Below are 22590 nucleotides of genomic sequence, written 5' to 3'. Positions count from 1 at the left end.
AGCCCAGCCTGCAGGAGTGATGAGGCCTCCGCCAAGGGGCCTCCCACACGCCCTGCATCCTCCCGGGGCACCTTTCCTGGGCCAGTCCTGGGTTGGCACATAAAATGCAGCCAAGTGGCCAGGGAGCCAGGGCTGAATGACAGGAAAGGCTGAAGTTAGGGCGGCCCGTCGCCTACCCACCCATCCCGGCGATTCAGTGCAAGGCTGAGGGCGGACAAAGCGCTTGAAAATGTCAGTCAGGCAGGGAACAATCTCTTTCCCCAGCTCCCTGCCTCTGACCTTGGGCACCTAGTCTCAACCTTGGATGGGCTAATCTTTTCCCCAGCTCTGCCCATTTCATTCCCAGTCCCTTCCCACACAACACACACACACACACACACACACCACACCACACCACACCACACCACACCACACTCCAAGGTGACACAGAATAACAGGGCTGCTAATCTGTGGAGGCCAAAAAATGATCTATACAGCAGATCACATCTTTAGGTCCCAGATAGCCGGAACCAGCACTCTCATGAGCATTTAAAATGGTAGAAACGTAAAGCAGGCCTGTTGCTAAAATGGAGAGGACCCCAGGGATCTCCTAGCGGAACTCAGTCTTCATTCATTTGGGTTGTTTATATTTTTATTTAAATCCGCTCCCTGGTTTGAGGCACTTTTATGTATTTTCCACTAATGGAGGGGGTGAAAATAACACACAACCCTTGTTAAAATGAAAACTGGCAGTCCCCGTGGCATCATCTCCTCAGCCGCTGGCGCCGTGCACACCACGCTTTGGGAAATACTATCTTGGTCCACACTTGTCTTTGTGGGGATGGGGAAACTGAGACCCGGAGTCAGGAGGAGACCCATCCAACTTCCAGAGCAAGGCAGTGCCAGGGCCACCCCCAGGACGCAGAGCCCAGCTCCCGGCAAGGCTGGCTCTTTAGGGAGAGAAGACCCAGGACTCAGGTTACAGAGCTCCCCCAGAGCGGGGTGCCCCTATTTGCCCTAGAATCTGAGTGCAGCCTTTTTCCAAGGAGCCCTTGTCCCAGTCATCCCCTGACCCCTGCGGGTTCGGACAGCCCCCATACTCTCTCCCTCATGCCATGGGCAAGCTGTCCCCTGTCTTGGGCTTGGTTTCCTCACCTCCAAGGGCTACAGTGAAGATGCCAAGCTCCTGGAGGCGAGCACTCTGAAAAAAGATGACGGCGGACGTGGGAGAAGAGATTGTTGTCAGCCCCTTGCTCCACGCCTCAGCCTTTCTCTCTGGGAAATGGGTAGAGGTTGTGCAGGCGTGAGGAGACTGAACTGGGCTGGAGGCAAAAGGAAGGAGGGCGGTGGCTACAGGGTAGTCTCAGCATAGAAGGACTGCCACCAGCTCGGCTGGGTGTCTCCTCACCCCAGAGGACCCTCCCAGGAGGCAGCCAGCGGGCTCCCAGGCTCCGGGTGTTAGGTAGGAGTCCGCCCAGGACTCAGGCCACAGGAGGCCAAGGGGGAGACTCATTCGGTCCTGCGAGCAGGGACACCCCACCAATCTGCAGACACGCTTACACACACACACACCCCCACCGACACACAGACCACCCACCCATGCAACATGCACACACACAGAACTCAGAGTCACGCACGCTCTGGTACACATGCAAATGACCCCCACCCTCCCTACCCCCCCAGCCGCCCCGGGGCACACAGTGGGGGCCAGCCTGCATCTCTCCTCCCCCCAGTCCCAAGCGCCAGGCCTGGCGGCGTCTCTGTCCCGCTGCCTGGGAGACGCATGTGGTTTCCGTTAGCAGCAGAGCGGGCATTTCCGTCCCAGACAGCCGGGCCCTGCCAGGGGCCCTGCCCCACAGGCACCCGCAAGAAGGGCCACCTTGGTCCCCACTCCTCCACTGGCCATCCCAGTGACCCTGGAGGCCCCTCTCCCCTGGAAGACCCTGCTCCCGTCCTCCATGGACTCCCCCTCACCTGGAGCCGGAATCCGCGCCCACTCTCGCAGGGACCGGCTGTGCCCGGGCTCCAGCCCTGCCCGCCTGCCTCCTGGCTCCTGCTCTGTCTTGATCAGGCTGAGCGGGATGGGAGGAGGGCAGGGTGTCAGGGGCGGGCGGGAGGGAGGGGAGGGGGCGTGTGGAAATGAAACTTTAATAACAGAGCCCCTTTTGTTTCCGAGCATATGGGATATTTCATACATACTGAAGACATTAGCCGTCTATATTTTTAAGGGCTCGGGCTAAAGGATGAATAAATACAGCCCATATTCTGCTCCGCAAACACGCACATGCAGAGTGCCGACTTCTGGAGCGTTTCAAAACCCAAAGAAAAAGCCCCCGGTGACACCGGACACTTAAAAATAAATGTTTCCAAAACCTCAGGCTCGCCTTGCCCCCTCTTACAGCCACCTGGAGGCCTTGGGGCTCCTTTTCTCCCACTGCCCTCCTTCCACCCCCTCCGCCTTCCACTCAAGAGCAAGGCCCTGGAATCCAGCTCCTATCCCAATTCTCTTTCTCAGGCCCCTCAACCCCCAGCAGGATCCCAGAGTGTCAGAGTTCCCAGAGAGCTTGGAAATCTTTGCCCTCCTCATTTCAGAGACAGGGGTCCAAGGCCCAGAAAGGGGCAGGGACTTGCCTGAAGTCACACAGCAAATCAGGAGCTGGAACGAAGGGGCAGTGCCTTCTTCTTCCAGCAGGAGGGATCCCACACTTCCCCATCCCGTGTGGGGGGTGGGGGAGACCCCAGGGCCCCAGAGGGAGGGCCGAGGTGTGGGCTGGGAGAGTGCCCGCCTGCCTTTTCCACTAGAGTGCTGCTCTGGGCACCCATCCAGGGGAGACGTCAGCAGGGCTGGAAACTGGGCTGGCCCCAGGAAATCCCCTTCAGGTTCGCAGATCCCAACAGGCCTGGAGGCCTCAGGTGAGGGAGCCTCCCTCCCTGACAGCTCGGCTCCCAGTTCCCTTGTGCCTTCCCTCTGTCCTCTGTGAGGAAAAACAGAGGCCCAGAGAGGGCCAGACCTTGGCCAAAGTCACAGAGCAAGATGATGGGAGAGTGGGAAAGTGAACTGGCATCTTCAGACTCTGGGCTTGCTGGCATGCTTTGCTGGTGAGCTATTCCCCGAGCTCCCTCCAGGAGGAGGGCCCCTTCCTCCTGGTCTGCACTTTCCCCCACTGATGTTCATTCAACCCTCACTCTTGTTCGAGTCCAGGCTGTCCTCGCCAACTATCTAACCATCCATTTAGTTGAGCAATTAGCGTGGTGCTTGGCACAGAGTAAGTGCCCATCATAAATGTGAACAGTTTATTAGGATGGTATTGACTGAGTTTCTACCCTGCACCAAGCCCCATGCTAGGCACAGGAGACGAGCCCACACCCTCCCAGCCTCCCTCTTTGGGAGCAAGTGAGGCTCAGAGAGGTTCTGATGCTTCCCCAGGCCACGCTGGTGGTAGGTACTGGGGGTGGGCCTCCAACCAGGATTTCCTGAGTCCAGAGTCAGTGCTTGTAACCCTCTGGGAGCTGAATCGTCCCTTGCCCCACCCTCTCCCCTGGTCCCAAGACTGCCCAGCACTGTGTTATTATTGAAAGTCTCTATATGCAATAAGAGCAGGCAGGCAGAGCACCCCCAAACCCTTCTTAAAAAGGAGCACTGATGCGGGAGCCGGAGCCCTGGGTTCTTGGCCTTGTCTGCCATTAACAGCTGTATGAGGTCCCATTGCTAAGGACACGGTTCTTCTCCTCTGTAAAGCAGAGAGAGATGTTGTGCTGAATTAGGAAAATCATGTGATATAAAGGATGCGAGAGGGGGGCGCTTTGCCAGGTACATGGTGATTTCCCTGTCTGGAATTTTATGTTGTGGATGGATCCTGGCACTGAATCCTGTCTAGGTTCCAACACGCCGTGACTGGCCTCCTTGGCAGTCAGTGGCCCTCGCTGGGACTCGCATCAGCCTCTAGACTCAGCTTCCTGAAGAAGCCCCTTCCTCTCGTCCCTCCCCCATAGTGACCCCACAGCAGCCCCGTTTGCCCTACAGCAGCCAACGAGTTAGAGGGGCAGTCAAGACCCCCAGGAACCTGGTCCCCACCTGAACCTCCCCCTCCTTCCCAGCCCAGACCCTCTACCCACGTCGGCCTGGCATCCTTGGGCCTCCAGGAAGCCTTCCTGCCTCCTAGTCATCTGAACTAGCATCCCACCACCCACTCATCTCTCCCGCTTCTGTCATCAGTTTACTGATGAGGAAGGTCCACGAGCTTCAGGGCACAAACTTGCCACACTTTATTGGTGACAGCTCAGAGGGCTTTTTAGAAAGGGGTCTTCCGATGAGTTCTTGGCTGGGTTCCGTAAGGTAGGAAGGTTTCCAGGCAAGTGAGAGGTTGTTGCCTTGATGCTAATTATTTCATAAGATAATAATCAAACAGCCATTCGCGGAGCACTTACTCTGTGCCAGGCACTTGGCTAGCGTTTCAAACGCATTGTCTGCTTGCTCCTGACAACCTGACAATGGCAAGAGGCAGGCAGGGTGGCTAACCTGTTGGCCTGAAGCCCTCCCCCTGCACGGGGCAGAGCCGCACTCACCCATGGCCTGCCCAGCGCCAGCCTGGGCTCCTCACCGGCTTTTAGGTCAGTGTTTTCCATCTCACTGACAGTGGGAGCCTCTGGGGGAGTGAGATTCGGCCTCAGAGCTTTCGTCCCCCCCACAGCAGTGCTTTGCTCTTAACCAGCGTGAGTGAACTGGCTGGATTGAACACTGGACTGATTCTCTGATGGAAGGAGGTGGTGTGTCTGTACACGTATGCGTGCTGCTTCTCCAGCCTGGCGAGGCCAGCCCAGCCCACGCGGAGCTGTGACGCTGCTGTGTCACCTGGAAGGCAGTGGGCACTCACATGTGATCCTGCTACTGCGAGAATGAGGGTTTTCATCCACTGTGCTTTCAGTCCTGGCCGGTTCATCCCTCCCGTGGCAACCTGGTGGTCCCTGCTCCCAGGAGGTCACTAAATGGAGGGGCACAGCGCACTAGTGCCTGGAGCGCGGGTAGGGCTCGGTGACCCTCCTCTGTATGTGGATGGTGAGGGGTAGGGAGGCTCCACGTCCAGGAAACCCGTGCTTGAGCAATGGGCTCAGAATAAGGGGTGTTAAACGCAGACTTGAAGAAACAGGAAACCTCAAAGCCCACTGCCCCCCACTCACCAATTTAGCAGAAGCCACAGGAAGATGGCAGGGATTATCTGGACCCCCCGAGGAGGGTACACCAAGACACCACCCTCGGTTCCCAAATCCTCCCTCTCGCAGCCCTGCAAGTGAGAGGCAGCCCTTACCTTCCAGGCTGCCCTGCTAAGCGGTCAGATTGTAAAGAGGGTTCATGAGGGTCGCCACCCTCACAGGCACCACTGAGTGGACACTCGGCTGTAACAACTGGTGTAAAACTGATACACCGCCTTCCTTCACCCTTCAGCCTTTGTGCGTCGATCTGGGTCTTGAAGGAATCGGGCCTGGGACAGAGCAGGAGGTGGCAGCCGATTCTGAGTCTCCTGCTCACCAGGCCCCGTGTCTTCAGGGGCCAAAGGAAGGCCCCCCGGGGCTGCGAGAGGGCTGGATCACAGGGATGGGGAGCCCTCATCTCTGGCAGAGCAACATCACCAGGGCCCCCTCTGACACATGAGCCATCCTGATCAAATCACCAGTAATTGAGTTGCTTTGGGGGGTAAATTCCATCCAGATGTGGAGGGCGGGGTGGACTTCCTGAGCAGAGCAGGGGCGGGGTCCTGATACACGGGGGCCGTGCAGCCGAGTTGCCAAGCGCCCAGGCGGCCTGGGATAGAATATCGTCTTCTGAAAAAGCCAGAAGTAGAATTTCAGGGCCGGGGCATCTGAGTCCAACCCCCTGCAGGGGCAGATGGGGAAACTGAGGTCTGGACTGCTTAGAAAGCAGAAGGGACTGGTCCAGCCATGAATGGGGGTCCCAGATTTCCTGCCTGGCCAGATCTCTTAAATCTGAGGGGTTTAGATGGAAGTAGGCAGGGTAGCCCCTTCCCCAGTAATTCCCATCAGCCCTTGAATTAGGAGGTCAGAAGCGGGGGTCAGGGAGTAGGGAATCTTTGGGTGGAGGAAGCTCTAATCACCTCCAGCTCAAACCCCCAAACCAGAGAGAGCTCTGCGTTCCATCTGCAAGGATTGGGACGGTGGGGGAAGGCTGCAGGGGAAGCCCTCCCCTCACCACCCACCCCTGCACGTTGCTGGAGAGCCTGTGGCCTGGGCCTCTTTTCCCAGGGGAGGCCCCTCCGTGCTTCTCTCCTTTGACCTCCTCAGGCCACATACCTTCCTGACTCCTTTGGGCTGACTTACTGGAAGGCAGGAAGAGGCCAGCCAGCCGTGGGGTGTGGAGGGTAGGGAGTCGGGGCCGGGGGGGGGGGGGGGCATGAGAACTTGGAGAGAATGAGAGGAAATGAGGGGGGAGTGGGCTAGGGTTGGGGGGAGATTAAGAAGGGAATTTTTTTCCTCCTGCCTCATGTTTTGGCTGCCTCAGTGCGAACATGTCTGGGCGCCTTATCGCGAAGGCCAGCCTGGTCTGCACGAGAAAGAAAATAGTGTCTGCGGTGAGAAAAATTACATCTTGATAAAGTATCCTTTTGGAATGGCATTGTGGGTCTCTTATCAGCAGGCGGCTGGGCCCTACATACCTCTTGTCTGACTGTCCCCGGGGCCTGCAGCCCCTTCTGTTTCTTTCCCCTCCCCTGCCCCTCTACTCTGTTGCCGCCCCAGAAAGTGGCCTGTGCTGAAAATATCTGGGAAGTCAGGATACCCAAGTTCTGGTCCTGTCTCTGTCTCTGATGCTGTGTGACCTGGGCCAAACCCCTTTCCTTCTCTGGGCCTCAGTAAAGGTCAGGGAGGGATGCATGAGCCAGATGTTTTGTAAAAATCCTTCCAGCATTAACACTTTGTGATGCTGACATTTTCATACCTTGCGGTTCTCTGTGTTGTGAAAATTTCCAACTTCCACCCAAATGCCATCACATGCTAAAAACTGTGCAAATCGCCTTCATTTCCATTAGACACATGAAGTTCTTACCTAAACCCAACCCAGAGCTTATGCAGCTGAGAAGCGGGTCCTTTCCAGCTCCCATCTGAGAACGCCCGGAAGAGCATGGGCTTTCAATTCTTTTTTAGACACAAATATTTTTTCCTCAAAATATTTCCTACATAGAAATCCACATGGAAAACAGACAAGTGAAGCAATTGTGCCCATTCTGACCTAGGGCCCGTGTCTCCCACACTGTGGGAGCGTGCAAACCAGTGTTTCACATGGACGGAGGTCTGGACACGGCCATGGGAGCCCTGGCTCAGCCACCACCTTGCTGTGTGAACTTGAACGACCCTTTTGCCCTCTCTGAGCGTCAGTCTGTCATCTGAAAAAAAAATTAGGGGAATAGCACTCACCATGCCCACCTTACTAACCACCCGGTTGTTGCGAGATAAAGTAAGTGGGAAATAGGGAAGTGCTCTGTAAACCGTGAGAACTCATCATCGTCGTCATCACTGTTGAGAACTTGTAGTCTGTAAATGTGAGACCTGGCAGGGCTTTTAGAGGCTGTCTATCCAAGTCCTTCCTCATACAGTTGGGGAAACTCAAGCCCAGAAAAATGGGAAGGAACTTGACAAAGGTCACACGGTGAGATGGCTGCAGAACAGAGGTCAAAAGGAGAGAGACAGGGAGATGGCAGGACCCCCTTCTTTGCCCATCTGCAAAGTCAGAGATGCCATCTGTCAGGAAAGCCTCTCTGCAGGCTGGAGGGAGGACTTGTCAATTTGTAGAGACTTTACCCAGCTTGGAAATTCAATCTGAGCCCTCTGAGATACTCAGAGTCTGGGCTCTCCCCTTTTCCAGCCTCCTGGCCCTGCAGGGCAGAGAAGGGGAGAAAGCCCCTTTGTGTGGAAACCAAGCCCCAGCTCTGACCTGTGTTTTTGTTTCCTAAAGACCTGCCCCCTGGCAGAGGAGCCCCATCTGCACTCCCTGCGCCCCACCCTGCCAGCCTCCCATGCCGCCTTCCACACCACCCTCAAGCCGTGAGACTTGGCCAGCTCACAGGATTCCACAGAGCACCTCTGTCCTCCGGCCCTCTGGGTGGCAGAGCGTGGGCTGACACATGTGTGATAGTCTGCAGGCTGGAGAAAGACAGGGCCAAGGCGACCGTAATCACGCAAGGTACCTCCCTCCTTCCAGCAGGGACGGCCACTGCCCCATATCTGAGTTCACCGAGCACCTCGTTTTGTCCTGCTTTGTCATTCCAGAGCCAGGCACTGCCAGAGCTGGCAGCCCCCTCAAGGCCGCAATTGGTCCTATGCAGCTCCTGGACTACTATGCCACTGCCTACACGTGGCCCGATTTCCCTCTGGATCCAGACGTTGCCTCAGAATCCTTCTTATCACAGAAACCCAAGCCAGCACAGCACCAGTCGATCAGAACAGGCACAGATGTTTCTACTTGTAAGCATAGGCCGAGCCGTTCACAGTGCATAAAGCAGAGAGCTGAGGCCCAGAAAGGAGAGGGCACTTGTCTGAAGCCACACAGCAAGTTAGGGACTGAACAGGGAACGGAGCCCGGGGCTCCAGCACTCTGCTGCAGCTCCCGGAGGCTGAACATCTGCAAGAAAGGAACTTCCCTCTCTGTCCTGGTCTGTCCTCGCCTCAGCTCCCAGCATTCCCCGCAGACAGCCTCTTCCCTGCTCCCTGCTTGTACACAAGTCAGGGCTACCCAGACATTTCCCTACAAATGGGGAAGCCAGAAACCAAGCCATAAAGGGTGCAGTTCAAAGAAATGGGTCTATTCAGACTCCAGTGGGCTATCATTATGGATGACACAGCTCTGAAGGACCGTCATGGGGCAGAGGGGAACATTTTGTTCAGAGGGTCAGAGTGAGTCTACAGGAAGGCAGATTTCTGTTCATACTAAGGAAGAACTTTCTCACAATCAACCCGCCTAACGATGAAAGAGGTTCCTTAGGAGGTAGTGAATGCCCCACCACTGGAGAAATGCAAGCAAGTTTCAGATTTCCACATAGGGCGGGCAGGGACTGGGGGTGGTGTGAGAGGAGAGGCCCTCAAAAGCCCTTTGGTGTCCTGAGAGGGTGTGATTTGGGCAAACACACAGTCATTCATACCCACAAGCCCCAGTCACGCCAACACAAGCCCCTCTGTCCTCTGAGAGCAGAGTCAAGACCTGATCCCTGCGGAGTGTCCTCTGTCGCTCAAGCCCTGGCCGATGGGGGGAGGGGTGCTCAGAACTCCAGCAAGACTGCTGCCCTGCACTCGCTGGCCCCCGTAGAGTCCAGCCCCAGTGCCTCCCTCTCCTCTGGGGAGCCTTGCAAAATTTCCCCCAACTGCAATGCTCTTCCCCACCTCCAAATTCCCACACTAGTGTGTTTTGTTGCTCTAACTCCACCTTGAATCAGAACAGTTTTTCTCAAGATTATTTTTGGTAGCATAGGGACACCACATGCAAACATCTAATCTCTCAGCAGAGAGAAATTTATTCTTTTAAAAGGATAAAAGAATAACTCATCAAGGATAGGGTTGCCAGATTTAGCAAATAAAAATACATAATGCCCAGTTCAATACGAATTTCAGTTAAACAACAAATAATGTTTTTTTAGTCTAAGTATGACCTATGCCGTATTTAGGACATACTTATACTAAAATATTAGTCATTGTTTATCTGAAATTTAAATTTAACTGGGCATCTTGTATTTTATCTGGCAGCACTAATCAAGGAGAAAGTCTTAGCTGGGTGTTAGCCTGTCCTTAACACAGCTCTCATACTTGCTTATCTCCCTCTACTTTTATTTTTAATCAAAGGAAGCAAGTCTCAGGCTCTAGCTAGAATTTAACATTGTTTATTGTACTTTATTTATATGGTTACTCTGTATAACAAGTGATACAAGTCTTCCATTTACAGTAGCAAATACGAAGTCCCTTTTTAAAGAAATGTATTCAAGTTTTTAAAAGTGAGTCAATTTAAAGAAAAAAAGTTATATAATAAAATCACAGGCTAAACTCAGACATGACCAAAAACCAGTACGGTGGCAACAAGGGATAAGTCTTGGGGCTACCTGAGAAGGTGCTTCTCTCCTTCCCCATCAGTGGGCTCCCAGGGGCAGGGTCCCTCCCTCCCTGGCTCAGTCCTTGGTCCCCTGCTGGCATCGGCTGGAGGATGGAATTCTCCCACCCCCAGGGCAGGCCCTTGGGAAGTGCAGCGGTTCCGTCCGCCCGTCCGTCCGCGTGTGTTGCAATTCTGGGGGAGAGGTTTCAGCCCATCCTCCATCTCTGAGGTCCCCGGAGCCCCTTTATACAAAACAGCCTCCCCAGTCCGGTCTCAACTTCAGAGAGGCTGTTTCTGTGGAGGCAGCCGCCAGGGACTTCTCAATGTGTTTCCAAGTCAAATCCAGACCTTTTCAGCTGTGCCAGGAAACCGCCCCTCCTTTCCCACTCTGGCTGCCTCCTGGAGTCAGGGCTGCATGGGGGGGGGCGGGGGGAGCGGGGCTGCAGGGCCACATCCTCCCACAAACCCCTCCCCCAGGCCTCCCGGCCCAGACCCCATCGGTGCCCCCACTCCAGGCCTGGCACCCTCTCCCCATCCACACCCCCCAGCTGAAGCTCAGAAGAGAGCCGTGGAATTGGAGGTGGGGAGTTGGGAGAGGAACAGAGAAGAACCTAATTCCCTGGAGGGCAGTGGTGGCCCCCAGCGCCTCCTTAGAGCACCGCTGGGCAGGAGTGGAGACCTGTATTAGCAAGTCTACTTCACACTAGCCCCCTCTCCTTAGAAAGCCCTTCCCCAGTCTTTTTATCATCAACAAGTAATAAGAGCTCACTTCTTTCGAGACTCTGTATCAGCCACTGTGCTAAGTACTTTCTTTTTTTAATTAATTAATTTGGCTGCGTTGGGTCTTCGTTGCTACGCGTGGGCTTTCTCTAGTTGCGGTGAGTGCGGACTACCCTTCGTTGTGGTGTGTGGGCTTCTCATGGCGGTGGCTTCTCTTGTTGCGGAGCACGGGCTCTAGAGTGCAGGCTCAGTGGGATCTTCCCAGACCAGGGCTCGAACCCGTGTCCCCTGCAATGGCAGGCGGATTCTTAACCACTGCGCCACCAGCGAAGCCGGCTAAGTACTTTCTTGAGTCTTCTCATTTCACCCCTACAAGGACCCTCTGAGGTAGGAATTGTCTTTATCCTATTCTACAGAGGAGAAAGTTGAGGCTCAAAGAAGTTAAGTAACTTGGCCAAGGTCACACAGCTAAAACGGATGAACCCAGGATTTGAACCCTGGCAGGGTGACTGCAGACACCTTCACTGAACCACCCGCCTCAGCTGCAGGGTGTTAGTACCAGAAAGTATCTAGGAAGCAAAGTGGGAAACTGAGAGAGCAACAACCAAGGGGCCGCTGGTCTCCACCGACCCAGTCGGAATCCCTTCCACCAGTGTCTGCTCCACCTGCAAGGGAGCGCTTCACCAAATCGCTGTGTGGCCTGGGGTAGCCCCTTGCCTTCTCTGGGCCTCTGTGTCCCCTCTGGGCTCGATCACAGGGGTCTTGGTCAGGCCGTGATGGTCCCTGCACTCTCCTCCAGGAGCCTTCGGTCTCAGTGAGAGTGGAGCCAGGGGAACACGTTGGGCAGGGAAGGCCTGGGGACCATCTCAGTTTGACTCCCCTCTTGATCCTCAGCAAAGATGCTTCTCCCAGAGGCAGAGGCAGGCTCGGCTCAGACATCAAAGGGCCTGCACGGCTGGAGCTTTGATGCCGAGCCTTGTAAAGTAATAGGAAACATGAGGATGACACTGTGCCCAGCCCAAAGTGCAGGACTTGGAAAAATGAAAAGAAGAAACTCTTGGCAGCCCTCTGCACGGGCTTTGGCTGAACTCGTGTCCCTCACAGCTGCCGGCAGCCTGTCCTCTCCCCGCTAGGCTGTTTGCAGCCCCCCTCGGGGGCGGGGAGGGGAGCGGGTCCTATGCACGGCCTCCAGTCTGGAGGCCTCTCCCCACAGCAAAGGAACGTGTCGTCCCTTTCTCCCAGGCTCCAGAAGGCACTGCGGAGAGTACAGAGCTGGGAGCTCACAAGTGGACCTTCATCTGAAGATCCTTTAGCCCATTTCAGACCTCGAAAGTGTGTGGCTCATAATCCAGTACCTTGCTATTTCCATCCCTGCCTCAGGAGCTACTGACCAGACTGTGGAGGCCTGTCATTCCCCTGCTTGAAACCTTCTGAGGGGATAAATGGGGGGTGTGTACTGAACGCTGAATGCATGTATCCTTTGACCCAGCAATACCACGGCTAGGAATTCATCCAACATACACTCGCCCATGTATTCAAAGGTGGAGGTACAAGGATGTATTCATTGCAGGACTGTTTGTGGAAGCAAAAGTCTAGAAACAAATGTCACCGTCCATCAGTAGGGACTAGGTAATGAAGTGCAGAGTGTCTGCATAGCCGGACGGCGGCACATGGTGGTAAGATCTGTGCTAAGAAATCTGCAAAACATACCACCCTACAGAATGGTGTGTGGGGTAGGCTTCCATGGTGTAAAAAGGAGGGTCGGATACATTGAACAAACATAGCCTAGAATACCTCTTCAAGGATATATAAGACCCGACGATAAGGCTGCCTTCTAGGGAGGGAACTGGTGGCAGAGAAGAGAAATTTATTTTTTACTAAACATTCGGTTGTACTATTTTCTTTTTTTTTTTCACAATAAGTGTGCAACATAAATTTTTTTAGTGTCAAAAGAAAAATGTGAAAGCCTTTTTAAGAGAATGATTCCTTACTCTAGAGGATAAAGTCTAAAGGCCTCAACATGACTTTATGGACCCAGGAACCCCTATGACTGCCACCCCAGCCTCCTCTCCTCGGCCCCTTCCTACACCCCACTCCACCCCACACCTCTGCCACGGGGCGTGGGGCTGTCTCTCTCTCTCTCTCTCTCTCTCTCTCTCTCTCTCTCTCTCTCACACACACACACACACACACACACACACACACACACAGAACGAGATCTCCTCCTCTTCTGACTCCTGCAGTCCTGTGTCTGGGGCCTCTGAGTCCACTTAAGACCTACCTTCTTCTGGTACAGCCACAAAGTCCCTTCCTTGCTGACACGTGGATCCCCTTTCCCTAGGGCTGGGCCAGGCACCCCAAGGCCAGCTCTAGGGGAGTTCTCCTCCATGAAACACACTCCCCCCAGCTTCAGGGGCCGGGGTGCAGGTGTCCAAGTAGGTGAGAAAGTTCCAGGCAGTATATGTGGATCCAGAAAAACTCACTGAGGGGTCCTTCCACAACCTGCAGCCCTCAGGGCACACCTGAGAGTAGAAAATCATACGCTGAGATACGGCTGATGGCCAGGCCGGCTCAAGAGGGAGAGGGAGGCTGGTCCTCCCCCTGCAGACCTGGGGCCTCATGCACCACACTCCCAGGGGCTTGGAGTCCACCCCGACAGCTCCACCGGACCTTGACGAAGGTGGAGGGTGTCTGTACCAGGCCTGACAAAATCCAGAGAGGCTGGCCTTCCCAAGAATGCGAAGGACACCCTAGATTTTGCAACCTCTTCTTTTAAAGGGAAAATAGAGGTCCAGTGACTCATCCCAGATCACACACAAACCACAGAAGAGACAGGACTGGCACAAGGGATTTTGACCCCATTTTCAGAGGCTGTTTTTGTATGATGGTTAGAAAACAGGGATTTAGAGTCACCAAATTGCTGTGTGATCTTAGATAAATCTACTTTACCTTTCTGAGCCTGTCCATCTCTTATAAGAGAGACTTGAACTCTGTAATTGTCCCTTCTAATTATAATGCTGAGCTGTTTTATTCTAATGATATAATAAATAAAGAGCATCTGACTTTAGCAATCTAGAGTTGTATGATTATAAACATCTTAACAATCTAATTTCTGAAGTTCCGCCTAACCATCCTTCTGCTCATGCTTCTGTCCATCCACCCATTCATCTACCTTCCCACCCAGGACCCATCCATCCACCTATCCATCCATCCGTCCACATATACATACAACCCGTCCACCCACCCATTTGTTCAACAAATATCTATCAGGTTTTTCCTATTTGCCGGGGCCTGTAGGTATACCCAGTGAACATGACAGACACATCTCCTGCCCTCTCAGAGCTCGAAGCTAGAAGGTACCCAATATCAATCAAAGAATCCCACAGATGAGAGTATAATTACAAACCATTCTAGGAGAAGCCCCGGTTCTGTAAATGCTATTCCAGAGGAATTTGTCTGCACCTCCAGTGTGTGGTGGGGCTTGCGGGCAGGTATCAGGGTGGGCTTCCCTGAGGAGGGGTCGCTTGAGCTGAGACCTGAAAGAGGAGGGGGCGTTAACCAGAAGACGGGAAATCGGGGTGGACAGTGACCCCACAGGTTGTGGTTTAGGAGGTTCCTGCCTGAATTGCCCTCTGCTTCTCCTACAGTGCGATGGATTCTAACCTCTGTGCCTTGGGGATCAGGCTGAGCACATCACAGTGCTGGTCTCAGCTGCCCCGGCCTAGACGGAGACAGCTGGGGAGGTGGGGTTCCCCTTCTCCCTCCTCCATTCCCAGCCTTTGCCTGGCACACTGGCCTGCAGTCAGCTCTGTGCCAGGGAGCTTGATGTCAATGTGTCCCAAGGACCTTCAGAGCCTGGTACCTGTACCACCCGGCAGTGTCCCTCTCTGGGGGTGGCACAGCCACTAGGGGCCTCTTGGCTACTCATGGTCCGCTAACCATGGGTCCTGGTTAGTGACACCAGGGAGACCTTTGCCTGGCTAAGGGCCTCCTGTGGTTCCTCCAGGGCCAACCCTGGCAGAGTCCCCAGGAGCAACCCAGACCAGGGTACCAGGGACAGGCTTGCCTGTCCTTCAAGAAAGAAGGAGGATTGACAAAGGTCTGTGTGACTCCCCAGCCACGAGCCTCCCCTCAGTTTGGTCTGTCCCCTGGCTGGTGCGGGGCTCACAGGGACATTCCATCCCTATCCCTTGACTCAAGCCGTGCCCACTTCCTAGAATGCTCCTCTCTTTCCTCCCATCCTTTCCCCCAACCCTTTAAAAGACCGCTCAAATCCCAGTTTCTCAAAGCCATCAACTGTTTGGTGCCCCAGTCTCTTCCTCATTCAAGCCAGTGAGTGCAGCCTAGTGAGAGAGCTTGGGTTTTGGAGAAACAATCCTGGGTTTGAGTCCTGAATGGCTGTAAGCTTTGGTTTCCTTATCTGTAAAATGGGGGAAAGATAGTAATAATAATATCTACCTTAGTGGGTTCCTAGGAGGAGTAAATAAGAGAAGCCATGAAAAGTACCTGCCACCCAGCTGTACCCAGCTACAATCAGTGTTCGTGCTGCTCTGATCTCCTGTAGTGTTCCATGTCCGAGCCCCAAATTCGGAAAGCAACACAACCGTTAGTTCTCCTGGCGGGGAGAGGCTGTGCTATGTCTCCTCAAATAAAAGCCCCAGCCTGGGCGTGGGGAGACTTCGCTATTAGGCCTGGCTCTGCCGCTCACTCCTTGTGTGACCTTGAGCAAGCCCGTCCTCCGGGCCTCCTATGACTGACGGAGCTGTCAGTCCCTCGAGGATGGGAACCTGGGCTACCCTCCCCACTATAGCCCAGCATTGACCTCAGTGCCAGGCACACAGGAAGTAGGTCCTCAAGGTTGGCTTGAGAGGGCAAAGGAGGAGAAAGAGGGGAGAGGAGGGAGGGAGAGGAAGGGAGAAGGGAAGGAGGAGGGGGAGACCTGGGAAGGTAAAGGACTCAGGGACGGGGCTGGGTGTGTGGGGCTGCCCCTTTCCAGCTCAGAAGCACAGGGCTGGGGAAAACTCTGGGTCTACACAAGAAGCTGAGGAGATGGTTTACAGCCTGGATTTACTGCATCTCCAGCTGCCTGAATCTGGACAAGCTAGGTCTGTTCATCGTGTACCAAGGATTGGGAGAGGTGTGGAGGGATTTGTGTGGCCAGCACCCAGCCTGGGCAGGAAGGCAGCAGTCAGGGAATGGGAGTGGGCCGGGTGTGTGTGCGCCGAGGGCGGGGCTCCTCTCTCATCTGTGCAATGGAGCCAGTGATGGTGCCTGCTGTTGGGAGGATCAAACAGTGCCTGGGAAGTGCCTGGCACGTAGTAAACGCTCAATCAATGTATTAGTAAAAATATTGGTTTTTTATCATTATTATTAATTATTATTATTACTCTTATTGTGGGTCTAAGTACGATCGAGCGTGCAAGGCAAGTATAGGCTTCAGCGTGCGTGTATGCGCATGCCCGCACATGCGCACATGTGAAGGAAAGAGATGGCTGGAATGCTTCGGGAGTCGTTGATGCTGAGTGGGAGTGTGCAGGGGAATGTGTCACCAAAGGTGCGGGGAGCTGATGCTGAGTGGGAGTGTGTCACCAAAGGTGCGGGTTCCACGCAGTTCACGGGATTCCTGGGTTCCAGGAACTCTTGAGAGGTCACCTCCAAGACCATTCGCCTTGTCCAGTGTTTTTCCGAGACATCACGGCTCCTGCCGAACTGTCACACACCCCTCTCCCCAAGGACCCCAGGAGTCTTCCTCAGCGACTCGTTCGAGGCTGCACTGCTCACCCAGCCTGGTCTTCCGTGTCTGTCGGGGGTAAGCAGGCCTGTCAGTACCCAGGCCCAGGCCTGGGGTAGGTGCTCAGGAGATGATGTCCTGCCCTCGTGGCTGCCACCGTCCCCACCTGAGTCACAGAAGTCCCTGCCAGCTGGGCGGGATCATAGTGGAGATGCTGTGGTTCACAGACCCTATGAGCTAGAAGAGAACTGTGATACCGGCTCCCCCAGTTTGCAGATGGGCAAAGTGAGGACCAGACAGGACTTACCCAAGGTCCCCTCAGTTCCCATCCAGGACTCCCCGACCCCCAGCTGCCTTCTTAAGAACAGCAGGGAAGGATGTGTTTCTGGTCCCACAGGCAGACCCCTGCAGGCACGGCCAGCCACCTGCCTCCAAAGGTGGAGCCAGGCTCGGTGGACATGGAGGGCAGGTCCGGGATGAAGCAGGTGAGCCGAGTTGGGGGAACAAGGGCCTGCGTGTGTGCGTGAAATAGGCTCAGGCTTTCAGGAAGTCGGTTTCATCACGCGTCTCCCAAACCCCATACAACATACTCTTCAACCGACCAATTTTACTTCTTGGAATTTATCCTAAGGAAATAATCCACATGTGTACAAAGGTATAGGTATTATACAGAGGGATTCAGTGTCTCACTGTCCGCATTAGGGAGAATTAGGAAATCACCCAAAGCCGGCAACATGGGGCAGCTGCACAATGGAAAGGCACCAAGGCTGCCGTGGAGTTCCTGGATGCGGCCAGGTGGTCGTCGTGGGCTGCTGAGTGGAGGAAGGCAGGTTACAGGTCCAGGAAGCTGGACGCATACGATGAGCCCACTTTTGGGGAAACTGCAAACGTAACTGTTTATATACATAAGCCCAGAATATAAGTAAGAGTTTACACAAATATGTTAGCACTTAATTATTCTCCATGGTGAATCTTGGGTGATGTTCTCTTTTTTGTTGTTGTTCCTTATATGTATATTTTTCCTGTTCTCCTCTAATTATTACGTGTTTAATACAACAAATCATTAGCAGGCCTGGAGATGATGCCCTGTAAGTCTTTGCTACAGTCATGGGACTTGAGAGGAGCACGAGGCAATAAGCCTTGGGTCTTATCTTAGCGCTGGTGGAACCACCTTCTTGCCCAGAATCTGCCTTCAGCCCCACTCCCCAAATCACAAATCCGGGGGCCTCACTGGAGTCTCCTGACCCCATGGAGGGCTCAGGCCCCGGTCATACCTCTCCATGTGGCTCTGGGGAGAATAACACAAGAGCCTTGGGCAGGATTTGGGGAACATTTTTCTCTTTGGACCTTAAAGCCCTTTCCTGGGCAGCTACGTGCCTCTCCCAGCAGGACAGGGTAGGGGAAGACCATCATCCCCAGTTCTGAACAGAGTCAAGTCCCAGGGAGATGTGGCCACTGGCCAAAGTTCAAAGCAGAACCAAAGCCACCTGAGTCCAGCTGCCAAAGAGAAGGAGGCAGAAGCTTGACTTCAGGGCAGCTGCCCCCTGGCCCACTGCCAGCCTTCCCTGCCCCCATCCCCGGTCCCCAAAGACCAGGAACATCTGGCTGCTGGCCTTGCTCCAGGAGGGGTGAGCGGCGGAGGGGCCTCCTTCCGCCAGGCCCTAACGCTGCTGTGATGCAAGGCACATCAATCAAGCCTGCAGGGCTGGCTGGTGCTGGGAAGGGAGCCGGCTCCTTCCCACCTCCTCCCCAGACATTCCTGCGTAATGGAATCTCCTTTCCTGTCCATTTATTACCAACCCGCAGAGCTCTGCCAAGCACAGTCTGCACATTCAAACCTCAGCAGCCCTGCCTTTTCCTGGGGAAAGGGGTTCCCCAGGGGGGACCTAGGAGGAACGCCAGACCCTAACCCTCACTAGCATGTCCCACCCTGTCCATGGGTTTGCTCAAGGGGCTGGATCCAAGCTAAGCACTTCACATAAGGTTATCTCGCATGTCCATACCTGTGAGATGGGCACTCTCTCATATCCTTGTGTTAACAGATGAGAAAACTCAGACTCAGAGAGATTAACTCACTTGCTCAGAGTCACACAGCAAGACAATGGCAGAGACTGCCTGATACCCAAACCCAAACTCCTTGCTCTTCTCTTCTTGAAAATACTACTCTTTCCTCATTGAATGGTCTTGGTGCCCTTGTCAAAAATCGGTAGAGCGCAGATGTATGGATTTATTTCAGGACTCTGACTTCTATTCCATTGATCTAAATGTCTAGCCTTGGGCTGATACCACACCTGTGTGTGATACCACACACAGCCAGGAGTTTGATAGGCATTGCATTGAATCTGTAGATCAGTTTAAGGAGTATTGCCATCTTAATAATGTTAATGGGGTCTTCCAACCCAGGAATACATGATGTTTTTCCACTTATTGAGATCTTTAGTTTACTTCAGCAATGTTTTATAGCTTTCAGAGGTAAATTTTGCATTTCTTTTGTTGAATGTATTTTATTCTTTTGGATGCTATTGTGAGTGGAATTGTTTTCTTAATTTCATTTTCAGATTGTTCATTGCAAATGTATAGAGATACAATCGATTTTGGTAGATTGAACTTGTATCCTGCAAACTTGTGGAACTCGTTTATTCTAATAATTTTTCTTTTTTTAATATTTATTTATTTGGTTGTGTCAGGTCTTAGTTGTGGCAGGCGGGTTCCTTAGTTGTGGCTTGCCACCTTCTTATTTGTGGTACATGGGCTCCTCAGTTGCAGCAGGTGGGCTCCTTAGTTGCAGCTCACTGGCTCCTTAGTTGTGGCATGTGAACTCTTAGTTACAGCATGCATGTGGGAACTAGTTCCCAGACCAGGGATCAAACCCTGGCCCCCTGCATTGGGAGCACAGAGTCTTAACCACTGCGCCACCAGGGAAGTCCCTCTGATAGTTTTTTAGTGAATTCCTTGGGCTGTCTATATACAAGATCACGTCATTTGCAAAAGAAGATTAGTTTTACTTCCTCCTTTCCAATCTGGATGTCTTTTATTTCTTTTTCTTGTCTAGTTGTCCCAATTAGAATATCCAGTACAACACTGAGAGAAGAGGCAAGAGCAGGCATCCTTGCCTTGGCCCTTCTCTTCTGTCTGTACCGTGTCTCCCCTTCCTTTCTCAGGCTGCCTTTTCCTCTCCTCCCACCCCAAACGGGTGAGTTTAGGGGTATCAGGAGAGAATGTATGTACAGGTAGGTGACAAGTGTAAAATGAGAAAAAAGGAAATCAACTGGACACCTGAAACTTCAAGGAATATATCAGGATCCCCACTGTATAACTGAGAAAACTGAGGCCTAGAGAAAAGATGTAATATTTATTGAACACCTGCTATGTACCAAATAGTCAGGATATAAAGATGAATCAGGCACTGAAGGGTCAAAGCTGGAATTCAAACTGAGATCAAAGCTCAAGGAAACCCACTTTACCATCTTGTAAAGAGGGAAAACATAAAAGGAACCTAACATCGTCGCTCCAAAACCTCTTTTAGTTTCTAGAAGGGTCAGGCCCAGAGCCGTCATGAAGGCAGCAGGAGGAAGAATCTGATTCAGGTTGGGGCCCTGCTCCTTTACTTCCTGGCTGTGGGATCTTGGGCACACAATGAGCTTCCCTGTGACTTAGTTTCCCCTTCTGTAAAATGGGGAGAATTATAGTCCCTACTTCAGAGGACGTTATGAAGATTAAATTAGTTAATATGTTAAGTGTTTAGTAGAGGTCCTGGTGTGCAGTGGAGCTATGTGTGTGTTTGACACCCACAGATGCCAACCTAGTTATGATATGGGCTCGTGAAGCTGCTTGTTTCTGGGGACTTGGGAAGGGTCTCGTCCTTGTGGCTTGGGCCCCTTTGGAGTCATGAAAGAAACTGACATGACTTCTGCTCCCTTATAAGACAGGGGCTCCATGTTATTTTCCAAGAGCCTACTACGTGCAGGCCCACTGCTGTGGACTTCTCAGAGAAGATGATAGTAACTGTTTTATTCTTATTTTAGTTTACTATGTGCAAGAGTCAGGGTCCAGCCAGAGAAACAGAACCAGTAGGAGGGACATATTAAGAGATTTATTACAAGGAATTGGTTTATACAACTGTAGCAGCTGGCTAGGCAAGTATGAAATCCATAGGTGATGGTTAATTTCATGTCAACTTGATCTGGTGCCCAGATATTTTGTCAGACATTATTCTGGGTATTTCTGTGAGGATGTTTTTAGATGATATTGACATTTTATCAGTAGCCTGAGTAAAGCAGATTGTCCTCCCTAATGTGGGTGGGCTTCATCTAATCAGTTGAAAGTCTGAGTAGAACAAAAGTCTGAGGTCAGCCTTGTGAGTAAGGGAGAATTCTTTCTGCCTGTCTTTGAACTAAGACATTGGCTTTTTCCTGCCTTTGGACTCAAACTGAAACATTGGCTCTCCCGGTTCTCAGAGTTTTAGACTCAAACTAGAACTACACCATCAGCTCTCCTGAGCTTGCCAACTCACTAGACGTGTGTGTTTGTGTGTACATATGTATGTATACATTCTATTGGTTCTGTTTCTCTGGAGGACTCTGCGTAATACAGTAGGGCAGGATGTCAGGAAGGGCAGGCTGGAACTCTCAGGCACAGGTGGAGTATCTTCTTCTTCTGTTACCAAGGCCTTCCAACTGATTCAATCAGGGCCACCCAGATTATCTAGGATAATCTCCCTTACTTAAACTCAACTGATTATGGACTTTAATTACATGTATAAGATACTGTCCCAGCAACACCTAGATTAGTGTTTGACTGAATAACTGGGGACGGCAGCCCAGCCTGGTTGGCACATAAAACTGACCACCACAGCATTGGTCAGATGTAATGCCAAGCCCAAGCCGGCCGGTTTGCTTTTCCAACAATCCCATAAGGAAGATTTTTTTTAACTCTTTTTTTCTAGAAGAAAGTAACTTGCTCGAGCTCACACAGCTGAGAGGTGGGAGCTGGGGCTTGAACCCAGGTTCCCTCCAGCGCATTGCTCCCACCTCTCTCCGGTTCTGCATCACAGCCCTCGTTACAGCCCTGTGTGGTGGCTTCTCTTCTCTGCTTTAGAAGCAGCTGGAGGCCCAGAGGAGGGTACGTGGCCGCCCCAGGCACTCAGCTGGGAAGTGGAGGGCTGTTCCACATCAGCTCAGGTTCCTCTCTTCAAGACAGCCATCTGCTCGCTCCCCCTACCTCAGCCACCCACCCTAAAGGAAAATGCTTCTGCCCCTGAATGCTCTGTGAGACACGGGCCCCGCTCCATCCTGGCCTCAGCATTGCCCTGTGTCAGGAGGGGCAGGGCTCTTCCAGGTTTGTCCTAGGAAGGCCTGGCCTTGGAGTACAGAGTGGAGTCTGGGGACCCCTGTCTCCAGGGAGCTCGATTTGGGGCCTAGTCTCATCCTTGGGGATGTCTCAAGGGCATCCTGTGGGAGATGCCCAGCCAGGACCAAATGCCCTCAGAGTGTCTGTCTCCCGAGCCTCAGGCCAGACAAGGCCTGAGCTGCCCAGCAGAATGTGCATTCCTTGGGAAACCAGGGCGCCTTCTGGGACACCAAGCCCCTGAAGGGTCCCAGCTCAGCCAAGCCTGCGGTCAGTGCTGGCCGTGGCCTGGCCTGCCCACCCCTTCCTTTGGGGGCCTCGGTGCCAGGGAGGAGGCCCTGTGAACAATGCCCCACTCTGTTCTCGGCCCGGGAGGGGGTGTGGCTAATTCAGCCGCACTTCACACTGGCTGGGGATCCAGTGCTCCCCGGCTCACCCTCACTAACTGGCATCTTGGGCCTCAGAGGAAAGCCAGACACACCCTCCCAGACACACCCTGTGCTTAGCACCCTCCCAACTCCCAGACAGGCCACAGCTCAGAGGTCAGGAGTCAGGGCTAAAATGACTTCAGAGGCCCTGGGGCTGGGGGCTAGGGCCCAAACCCCACCCCAGAGTGTCCTTGCTTGGGCGTTTTGACCAGGCCCCAGGCCTCACTTGGTGAATGAGGAGAGGAGCTCAGAGAGGCTGGGCAGCGTGCTTCGGGTCACACAGCCAGGAAGCAGCAGAGGTG

The 22590-nt window shown here is 53.3% G+C and overlaps 1 protein-coding gene across 2 annotated transcripts in view; it reads right to left on the bottom strand.

Moving 5' to 3' along the window:
* Positions 1-2089, bottom strand: part of SYNPO (synaptopodin) — a 53625-nt gene extending 51536 nt beyond the window's left edge. Inside the window, exon 1 of one of the 2 annotated variants that reach the window (XM_073802700.1) lies at positions 1954-2089. The gene's annotated coding sequence lies outside the window, so the exon portion shown is untranslated. The remainder of the gene's footprint in view (positions 1-1953) is intronic. The other variant, XM_033853462.2, reaches the window with a different exon arrangement.
* Positions 2090-22590: the final 20501 nt, after the last annotated feature.

Source organism: Tursiops truncatus, chromosome 3 (genome assembly GCF_011762595.2).
Source record: "Tursiops truncatus isolate mTurTru1 chromosome 3, mTurTru1.mat.Y, whole genome shotgun sequence".
NCBI lineage: Eukaryota > Metazoa > Chordata > Mammalia > Artiodactyla > Delphinidae > Tursiops > Tursiops truncatus.
The sequence above is the reverse complement of the archived record's forward strand: the minus strand, read 5'-3'. Positions and strand labels throughout refer to the sequence as shown.